Below are 11,289 nucleotides of genomic sequence, written 5' to 3' on the forward strand. Positions count from 1 at the left end.
AGTAGAGAAAGCCCACACACAGCAATGAAGACCCAATGCAGTGCCCCCACCAAAAATAAATACATAAAAAATTTAAAAGTTACTTAAATAGCTTTTCTTGGTCCACCACCACCCCCAACTCCCCCACCTCAAGTATGGTTATATCATCCTTTTGGAATACAATAATGTTTGTTTGCTTTATTTGTGTTTTCATTTGCTTTGTATTTCCTTTTAAGAATAAAATATATTCATTAATTACTTTATGTGTTAAAACATTAACATGATTCAAAGTCAAGTGATAAAAAATAATATCCTTAGAGAAGTATCACTCCTCCCAACTTTTCTATATTCTATCTCAGAATTATTATTATTTTTAAAATTTGACAGTGCTCTTTAAAACTTTTAGTCACTTACTGTTGTATGTCTGGAAAGGCCCTTCATGATCCAGCTTCTGCCTAATTTTTAGCTTCATCCTGTGATAATCCTTGCTTACTATGTTCCAGGCACAGGAGCTGTCTTTAGTCCTCTGAGTAATGATACTCCTTGGTTTCGTAAGACCCTCTCACACATCATGGCCTCTACCAGCAATATTCTTTTCTGTGTCTTTGCTGTTCAGCTGCTTAGTCCTGTCTGACTTTTTTCAACCCCCTGGACTGTAGCACACACTGTTCTTCACTGTCTTGCAGATTTTGTTCAAACTCATGTCCATTGAGTTGATGATGCCATTCAACCATCTCATCCATTGTCTCCTCCTTCTCCTCCTACACTTTATGTCTCTTAAACTTATTTATTATTCTTTAAACTCCAAGCCTAAGCCGAATGCCACTTCCTCAGGGAAGCCTTCTCCATCCCCTATGCCACCTCCCCACCCTCTCCAAGATGTCAGTCAGATCTTCCTATTATTATATCCTCCTAACATTTCCTTTATGGCACTGATCACTCAGTTCAGTTCAGTTCAGTCAGTCAGTTGTGTTCCTCTTTGCGACCCCATGGACTGCAGCACACCAGGCTTCCCTATCCATCACCAACTCCTGGAGCTTGCTTAAACTCATGTCCATCGAGTCGGTGATGCCATCCAACCATCTCATCCTCTGTCGTCCCCTTCTCCTCCTGCCTTCAATCTTTCCCAGCATTGGGGGCTTTTTCAATGAGTCAGCTCTTTGCAGCAAGTGGCCAAAGTATTGGAGCTTTAGCATCAGTCCTTCCAATGAATATTCAGGACTGATTTCCTTTAGGATTGACTGGTTTGATCTCCTTGAAGTCCAAGGGACTCTCAAGAGTCTTCTCCAGCACCACAGTTCAAAAGCATCAATTCTTCGGTGCTCAGCCTTCTTTATGGTCCAACTCTCACATCCATACATGACTACTGGAAAAACCAAAGCTTTGACTAGACGGACCTTTTGTCAGTAAAATAATGTCTCTGCTTTTTAATATGCTGTCTAAGTTGGTCATAGCTTTTCTTCCAAGGACCAAGTGTCTTTATATTCATGACTGCAGACACCATCTGCAGTGGTTTTGGAGCCCAAGAAAATAAAGTCTCTCACTGTTTCCATTGTTTCCCCATCTATTTGCCATGAAGTGATGAGACCAGATGCCATTATCTTAGTTTTTTGAATGTTGAGTTTTAAGCCAGCTTTTTCACTCTCCTCTGTCACTTTCATCAAGAGGCTCTTTAGTTCCTCTTCGCTTTCTGCCTTAAGTATGGTGTCATCTGCATATCTGAGGTTATTGATATTTCTCCCTACAATCTTGATTCCAGGTTGTACTGATCACTATTTGCTATTAAAATAAATATTTAATTGTTTGCTTATTTGAATCTGTGGCCCACCACCCCCCAAGTGCCAAGGACAGAAATACTTGCTGAATTAACTTAAAAAATGAAGTGTAAGTTAGTATGTAATATCAAAATAAACGCCATCTTATATGTAACTATTTTAGCTGATTCATAGTTATTTTAGTTTTGTTCACAAATTCTTATTTATTTGCCCAACTAAAGTTAATCTAAATTATAAATCTGGCCATGGCTAACTGATAGTGGTTCTTTTGGTAAATACAACCTCATACTTTTAAATAACCAGAGTATAGAAAAGAAAGGATTTTAAGGAAAAGAGAGTAGATAAGTGAAATAGCTGCTGTATTTCTTGTTGCTAAGTGTAGGAAGCAGATGGAGTGAAGTGGGAGATAAAGAAAGTCATTCTTCAACAAACAAAAGACAGCTATTTTGGTATCTGACTGAAAACCCTTTTCATTATTTTTTTTATGTTTTCCAATATGATTGTAAATATGCTTACAGATCTTAATGCAGAGCAAATGCTTTTATTTTCCATGGTCAATAAATATAATTTTATCTGTAACAATTGCAGGCAACTATTATTTTTTAAAACTGTTAACTTTATTTTATATTTTTATTTTTAATAGACTTTATATTTTAGAGCAGTTTTAGGCTTATAGCAAAACTGAGCCGAAGATACACAAATTTTCATGTAATCCCTTCTCCAGACATCCATAGTCTTTCATCTTACCAACAATCTCCAATAGGGTAGATTATTTGTAACAACTTATGAACATACTTCAACATATCCTTATCATTGGAAATCTATTTTTTTATATTAGCATTAATTCTTGATGTTGTATATTCTATGGGTTTGGACAATTTCCTAATGGCATGTATGCATGATTTCGATTTCATATAAAGTAGTTTCATTGCTCTAAAAGTTCTCCTTTCTCTACCTGTTTATCTCTTCTCACCAGTGCCCTCACTGTCTGCATAGTTTTGCCTTTTCCTGACTGTCTTATAGTTGGAATCATACAGTATGTAGCATTTTTTGGTTGACATCTCTCAGTTAGTAACATGTATTTGAGGTTCTTCCATGTCTTTTCATGGACTGATAGCTCTTTTCTTTTAGCATTGAAAAATATTCCCTCTTAGCGTTTCAATTATTCTTCTTTTAAAACTTTATGTTTAGTGGTTGCCCTAGAGTTTGTAATACACATTTACAAGTAATTCAAGACCATTTTCAAATAACCTTAAACAGCCCAATGGGTAGTTCAAGTACCTTATAATAACAAAACATCCCTAGTGATATGAATATGTCCTATAGAACCAGGCGCTGAGGTATGTGAACAGTGAAAGAGAAAAAGGGTATTTAAAAACAGGAAGCTATAAATGCTGGAGAGGGTGTGGAGAAAAGGGAAGCCTCTTACACTGTTGGTGGGAATGCAAACTAGTACAGCCACTATGGAGAACAGTGTGGAGATTCCTTAAAAAAACTGGAAATAGAACTGCCTTATGATCCAGCAATCCCACTGCTGGGCATACACACCGAGGAAACCAGAATTGAAAGAGACATGTGTACCCCAATGTTCATCGCAGCACTGTTTATAACAGCCAGGACATGGAAGCAACCTAGATGTCCATTAGCAGATGAATGGATAAGAAAGCTGTGGTACATATACACAATGAAGTATTACTCAGCCATTAAAAAGAATACATTTGAATCAGTTCTAAAGAGGTGGATGAAACTGGAGCCTATTATACAAAGTGAAGTAAGCCAGAAAGAAAAACACCAATACAGTATACTAACGCATATATATCGAATTTAGAAAGATGGTAATGATAACCCTGTATGTGAGATAGCAAAAGAGACACAGATGTATAGAACAGTCTTTTGGACTCTGTGGGAGAGGGAGAGGGTGGGATGATTTGGGAGAACAGCATTGAAACAAGTATAAAATTATATATGAAACAAATCGCCAGTCCAGGTTTGATACATGATACAGGATGCTTGGGGCTGGTGCACTGGGATGACCCAGAAGGATGGTATGGGGAGGGAGATGGGAGGGGGGTTCAGGATGGGGAACACATGTATACCCGTGGCGGATTCATGTTGATGTATGGCAAAACCAATACAATATTGTAAAGTAATTAACCTCCAATTAAAATAAATAAATTTATATTAAAAACAATTCAAAATGAAAAAAAAATAAAACAATAAAATCAGGAAGCTAGCCTGTAGGAAATTCTTCTAAGCATTAGAAGTGTAGAACTGAAAGAAAAGCATCTCCTTCTCATTATCACCTAATCAAAATGGTTGTTCTCTCCTATCAGTAACACACAATAATGCAGGATGTACAATGATAAATGCACCATATATTTTTTTTTCTTTTTTGGATGAGAATCACAAAAATAAAATTTATCCAATAACTCTTGTGTTTATAGGTCACAAACTTTAGAAGTATTACAAACAGTGAATAAGTCTCTCGACAGGCTGTGCATTTCATTCTGTCAGAGCCTTTCTTGTAGTATCTGACATATTTTGTCCTCGCAAAGTTTAGCAGTTCCTGATGAAATTGTACATGAAGAAATACAGATTGAAAAAATAAGTGCTCCAATGACAAGATATCTGTACATATTCATCAACTTAGTTAATGTATATAGCGTAAGAATAATTTGATTACATATTGATGCAGCTCAATATAATGTAGCAACAATTTAAAACTGTATTTTAATTCCTCTTGTGTTACAGTTAATTTTGTATATACATTTCAGAGTATGAAGCCAAAAAAATAGAACTATGGGGACTTCTCTGGTGGTTCAGTGGCTAAGATGCTGCACTCCCAATGCAGGGGACTTGAGTTCAATCCCTGGCTAGGCAACTGGATCCCACATGCGGCATCTAAGAGTTTAAATGTCACAAGTAAAGAATCTGAAAGCACAGCAAAGGTCAAAGATCCCATGTGACATAAGACCTGGCACAGCCAAATAAATAAATATTAAAAAATAGAAATATGTATCAGAGTCTTATCAGGCAATTAATTAATAAAATAGCTATTTTCTGTATTAGGTTTAATGTATTTGTCTGTTTCATAAGTTGTATTTCATTGTGATTTATTTTTCCTTCCACACATATATTCACATTTGTTCCTAATATTTTATTTGTAGTTTTGCATTCTTTTTCTTAAAAGAGTAACCCCTTAAACTGAAAGGACTTATGCAGGCTTGATCTTCATTTGGTTAAATGAACTAAAGATGTTTGTGTCCTTTGAAAGTGTTTTTTTGTTAATCATGAAGATAATTAAACACATACACATACTGCTCTTCTTCAACTATGTTCTCCAACATTTATGAGATAATTGTTCAGCTTTAGTTTAAGTTATGTTTGGATTATGAATTCACAGAAATTGGGTCCTTAGAGAACTTTTAACCCTTCCTCCTCCAGAGATGGGTCTACTTTTTCTTGGCAAAGACAGGCAGCATCTTACCAGGAAGATGAATCAGTGGTTTGAGCCAGCACAGAATAACAGAGGGAGCTGGGGCTGGATGGAGAACTAATTAAAAAAATAAGTTCACATAGCTAAAATCTTACTATTGGTGCTAAAAATATAGCCAGATGATATCAGATGCCTAGGAATAAGCTACTAAATGCAAAGAAACCAAAAAAGTCACTGAGTTGTAATATGAAAAAAAAAAATTATTATGGAATTGTGGGCTTCCCTCATAGCTCAGTTGGTAAAGAATCTGCTTGCAATGCAGGAGACCTGGTTCGATTCCTGGGTCTGGAAGATCCTCTGGAGAAGGAAATGGCAGCCCACTCCAGTATTCTAGCCTGGAGAATCCCATGGACAGAGGAGCTTGGCAGGCTATAGTCCATGGGGTTGCAAGAGCCAGACATGACTTAGCAACTAAACCACCATCAAGGGATTGCATGAAGTCATGTATGTGAAACTTCAGAAAATTATAAAGCACTATAGAATCTAAAGAATCTTTCATTCAATTAAAAATAAATAAACTGACGAAACGATTTTACTCTTTAATTCTCCCAGCTAAAAAATATGGAAAAATGAAAATGATCAAATTTACATATAAGCTGTTTATTTTATAATTATGTATTATTTAAGATATAAATTATTTATTTATGATTATATATAAATATATATATAATTCCATCTGTATAGTTTTCCTTCAAGTTGAAAGACTTTTTTTTCCATTTGTTATGGTTAGGTTTGTTTGTGCCAACTTTTTTGTTTTGATTTCATTTATCTGAAATGGCTATATTCACCTTTGTTCCTGAAGAATACTTATGCTGGGTGCAGACTTTTGTCTTGGCAGAATTTTTTAAACCTCTTTGATGTTGTCTTTTCACCTCCATAGTTTCTGATAGGAAATTAACAAGATTCAAACTGTGTGCTCCTTTAAATATAGTTGCCATTTTTGTCTATCTGCTCTCAAGCTTTTTTTTTTTTTCTCTTTGGTTTTTAGCCTATTAGGTGCCTTTGCATGTTTCTGCTCATATTTATTCTTCTTGAGATTTATTTGTTGTTGTTCAGTCACTAAGTTGTGTCTGACTCTTTGAGACCCCCGTGCACTGTAACCCGCCAGCCTCCTCTGTCCTCCATTATTTCCTGGAGTTTTCTCAAATTCATGCCTATTGAGTTGGTGATGCTATCTAATCATCTTATCCTCTACTGCCCCCTCCTCCTTTTGCCTTCAGTCTTTCCCAGCATCAGGATTTACTGGATTTCTTTTAAATCTGAAAATTAATTTCATTCATTAAATTGTGAAAGTTTTTCGTTAGTTATAGAAAACTCCAGTTATGAGCTGGAGTTTGAGAAATTTTGAAGCCAGAAGCTAAGCATCAATGTAAGCAAGACAAAACAGACCCCCAAAATATCCCAAAGGAAAAAAAAGGAATGGAAGACAAAAGACTAACTGAATGGAGGGTGTAGTGCAAGCTAGGAAGATCTCTTGGAAGTTATTTGAAAAGAACTGCCTCTCTCCTGACCAATTTTGATATAAGTCAACGCCTCTGCTTGTTTTTTCCAGCCTCAGATTTTGATTGCCCTTGCACTGTGGTCACATATCTAGTGAGCAGAAATGACATTATTCTTCCATATTTCCCACAGAGGCTTTGCCATTGGATCCTTCTGGCTCTTACTCACCTTTCCTTTTGGGCTTGTTTCTGCTTAGATGGAGCTGGAAGCTGAAATTTCTAATTGGCAGCTCAAGTGGCTAAAGCTCTTTAATGTTTCACCATTAGAGAAAAAGTAAACTAATCTACAGATTATAAAATATTTGCTATCAGAGTACATGGAAGGAAGGATAAAGAAAATCCCAAGGACTTTCCTGGTGGTCCAGTGGTTAAGACTTCACCTTCCCATGCAGGGTGTGCGAGTTCCATCGCTGGTCGGGGAACTAAGATCCCACCTGCTACGAGGCCAAAAAACTAAAACGTAAAGCAGTAACAGTACTGTAACTAATTCAATAAAGACTTAAAAAAAAATGGTTCACATTAAAAGGAAAATCTTAAAAAAAAAAAAAAAAAGTAAAAGAGAAAATCCCAAATTTGAGAACAGGTCACAAAGTGTTGCGTTAGATAAATTAGTAGTATGGTTGGGGATTCTGCTGCTAAGTCTCTTCAGTCGTGTCCGACTCTGCACGACCCCAGAGAGGGCAGCCCACCAGGCTCCCCCGTCCCTGGGATTCTCCAGGCAAGAACACTGGAGTGGGTTGCCATTTCCTTCTCCGATGCATGAAAGTGAAAAGTGAAAGTGAAGTCGCTCAGTCGTGTCCAACTCTGTGGCCCCATGGACTGCAGCCTACTAGGCTCCTCTGCCCATGGGGTTTTTCAGGCGAGAGAACTGGAGTGGGGTGCCATTGCCTTCTCCGATGGTTGGGGATTCTACAACCACACAAAAACCTATTAAGTCAAAACATCTGAAGCTTTATCATTCATTCTTATTCATTTCTTTTTGCCATTCCTTCTGTCTTAAAGTACAATAAGATTGGTTATAATTTTTGACAGCAATCTGGTTATCAGAAGAAAATGTAAAAACATGTACATCAAAAAATGGAGAATTCTGAGCTGCATTAAGAAAAAAAGGGTCAAATTTTAGCAAAACATCCTCAAGCCTCTGCACAACAAATTACCTCCTCTGGAGAGCTGTAATAATATGACTCAATCTGCTGAGTGTCACATGATGCTTGTTTTGAAAATACTTCGCATTTCTTAGCTGAAGGGCACGCTCTAACACTTCAGATCACAATACTGTGGACTTACATTTCAGCTACTTTAATTCACATCAATCTCACAATCAGGCAGAAACATTTTTCACCCAGTCTGCATTTGTTCTGGTCACACAGAGAATTCTGTTTTTAGAACAAGGTGTTTAGCATGGAACCACAAGCACAGATGTAGAAAGATGTTATCCTGAAACTTACGGATGTGTTTCCAATATCAGACTTAGGAAATGAGGTATTAGTTAATTTCTATGGATGATTCTGTCTTGCCTGGACTGGAAAAGGAAAAGAGGAAACAAAAGAAAAAGAAATATATCCTTAGCAAGCTCAGGGAAAACTTTCTGCCTCTAAAATTGTTTTCTTTCAAGGGTAGAGAAAGTGTAAGGGTGGAGAATTATTTGTCATATCCTGCTCTGATTATATTTCATGTTTTCGTTTAAATTTTGCTCATGTGCTTCAAGGACTCTTCATGAAGAAGGGGAAAAAAAACACAAACCCTCCCAGAAATGCTTATTAAATCCAACAACACACCTGCTACAGATTAAATGCCAGTCTCTCTTTGACTCTTCACATCTGAACATCCCTCTTCACTGAGGTGTATCATTTTTTACTGCTGGAAATTCTGAGAAACGTGGGAGTTAGACATGCAGGCCAGTTAAAAGGGAATAGACCTGAACAATTAAACATGTTTGAGAAAAAAATCTTCGTCCAAAGCTTATGATATTTAACACTGTAAAACATGTTCCTCATTCTTTTGATAAACATCAGTGCTTCATCCACACTGGAATGTTCTGTAGAACTGTTAAGAAATAATAAATCTTACCTTGCTATCTCAGAAGAATAAGAAATAAGAAAGCTGTCTTCTAAAGAGAAGTTCTTCTAGATAGGTAACCCACCATTGTGTGATATTTATTGCAGTTTATTTTTAATCATTTCACAAGCTTCACTTCAGAGGCACTTTAGGGGAGAGGAGGGGCCAGGTGAGGACCTTGACCTAACACAGAGCTGAAACCAGGGAGGGAATCAACAGCCGAGGTGGAAGCAGCTGGTAGAACAGACTTGTATCTGGAAGATAGTACTTTTCTAAGAGGCCAACCCAATGTGTGATGAAAGACCGCAGAATGTAGGGTCTGGTGAAGCCAGATAGTAGCTCAGGGGTGAAGAATCTGCCTGCCAATGCAGGAGACATAAGAGATGTGGGTTCCATTTCTGGGTCAGGAAGATCTCTTAGAGGAGGAAATGGCAACCCATTCCAGTATTCTTGCCTGGGAAATCCCATGGACAGTGGAGCCTGGTAGGCCACAGTGTAGGATTCTTTTTTCTTGCTAAAGAATCAGACATGACTTAGTGACTGCTCATGAGCATAGTTATCAGATTTTTTTTTTTAATGGACTTTTCAAACATTTTTGTTGAAAAATTGATTGGAATGAGACAGAAGTGGATTTAGGGAGACCATGAAGGTGGCTCTTGTCAGAAACTTCACCAAATTTTTCAGCTTCAGACCCTGATGCCTACAACTTGAGTTCTGGGAATAATTTTAACCAGAGCAGTGTGTACATAGAGCTAGGTTCAGATACACTAGCCACAGAATCTACCTGGCTGCTGAGTGTGATGTCCTGTTCCCAGCATGTCCTGTGCCACGAGGCTGCAGCCTCTGCCACTACAGCTCTATGGGTCTGGGTCATATGCCAGCCACTGTTTCAGGGTTTCCTTCTTCTTTCATTTGGTACGCGTGGCTGAAACCTGTTCCTAAAACCTGCCCATGACCTCTCCCTGGCTTCCCTCTGATCCCTGTGCATGTGTGTTCAGTTGTATCTGACTCTTTGCAATCCCATGGACTGTAGCCCACCAGGGTCCTTTGTCCTCTGTCCATGGGATATCCTGGGGAAGAATTCTGGAGTGCATTTCCATTTCCTTCTCCAGGGGATCTTCCCCACCAAGGGATCGAACCTGCACTCCTGCATCACAGGCGGATTCTTTACCAACGGAGCCACAAAGGAAGCCCACGACACTATGCCAAATACTATAACATAACGATAACAGTAAAATGAACCATATCTATGGCTTACTTTATTTACTACTAAATCCACTTTTTTTCAAATTCATTTTTTTAGGATTGGAAAAATCTTACTTAGAGAAAATGAAAGAGAGAAGAGACAACAAAATACCATAATCAGTCTTCTGGAATTGATAAATCAACTGAACCCTCTGTATTGGTGACTTTTTCCATGTTCGTCCGTAAACCCCTAAATGTACTGTTGTTTTCCAAAGTCACATCAGTCTACAAACTGTAATACGTTCAACGACCTAGACTTTAGTATGTTGCCAGAGGCTCTTGTCTCACTGCCCTGTGTAATACATAGGAGTTGAAGTGAAACCTTGATATTACATCAGTTCACCACAGGAAAGGTAAAGTGTGTACCATTCCTGCCTGCTCGGTCCAAACACTGTCGAGACCTGCTCCATCTGCAATAGGACTTGTGAAAGGCTGTTCATTCAATTTCTAAAATGTCTGTAAAACCCGTTCCCTCTTCCTGCATCTGTTCACACTTCTACTATCACTACAGTGATTTGGACCCTTTGTCGTCCCTTGTACGAGTTATTTTTTAACAGTCTCATGGTTTTTCTGCCTCTTATATCTCCTCTCTCTACTCTTTCCTCCTGGCCTGCAACCAGAATTAGCTGTCTGAAATGTAAATATGCTCATTTAACTTCCCTAATTAAAGATCTTTTATGACATTCATTTGCTTATATGAGCAATTTTATAACCTAAAAATAACAGCAGGGTTCTACTTCCAAATTAGAAATATAAAAGAGATATATTAAAAAGATATCAAATGGGGTGGGGTAGAGTGGAGGGCGGTCAGAGCTTTGATCTGTTGTGCTCCCATTAGGGGACCTTTTTGGGACCCGTGGGCTCATTGGATGACCTGGTTGACTCATGAAGGCCAGTCTCTTCAGAAAAGCATTCATGAGTCTTTATAACCTGAGCAAACTTTACCCTTTATCACCCCTTGCTAGTCCACCCACATACTTTCTAACCCCTGAACTTGTCACTGTTTCCAACACTTTCATTTTTGCCTTGGCATCTTCTATTAGTGTGTTTAGAGAGGCTGCTGGTGATATTTAGGACCCAGCTTGAGTCTCATCACTTCTGAAAGGCTTTTCAGATGCTTACAATCAGAGCCAGGCTCTTTCCACCCCCAACACTGGTTCTGCACTCAACCCCATCACAGCACTTAGCACATTATATGATTTGTTTCCTTATTTGACATTAGAAAATATTTTGTTCA

The sequence above is a fragment of the Bos javanicus genome, chromosome 5 (genome assembly GCF_032452875.1).
Source record: "Bos javanicus breed banteng chromosome 5, ARS-OSU_banteng_1.0, whole genome shotgun sequence".
NCBI lineage: Eukaryota > Metazoa > Chordata > Mammalia > Artiodactyla > Bovidae > Bos > Bos javanicus.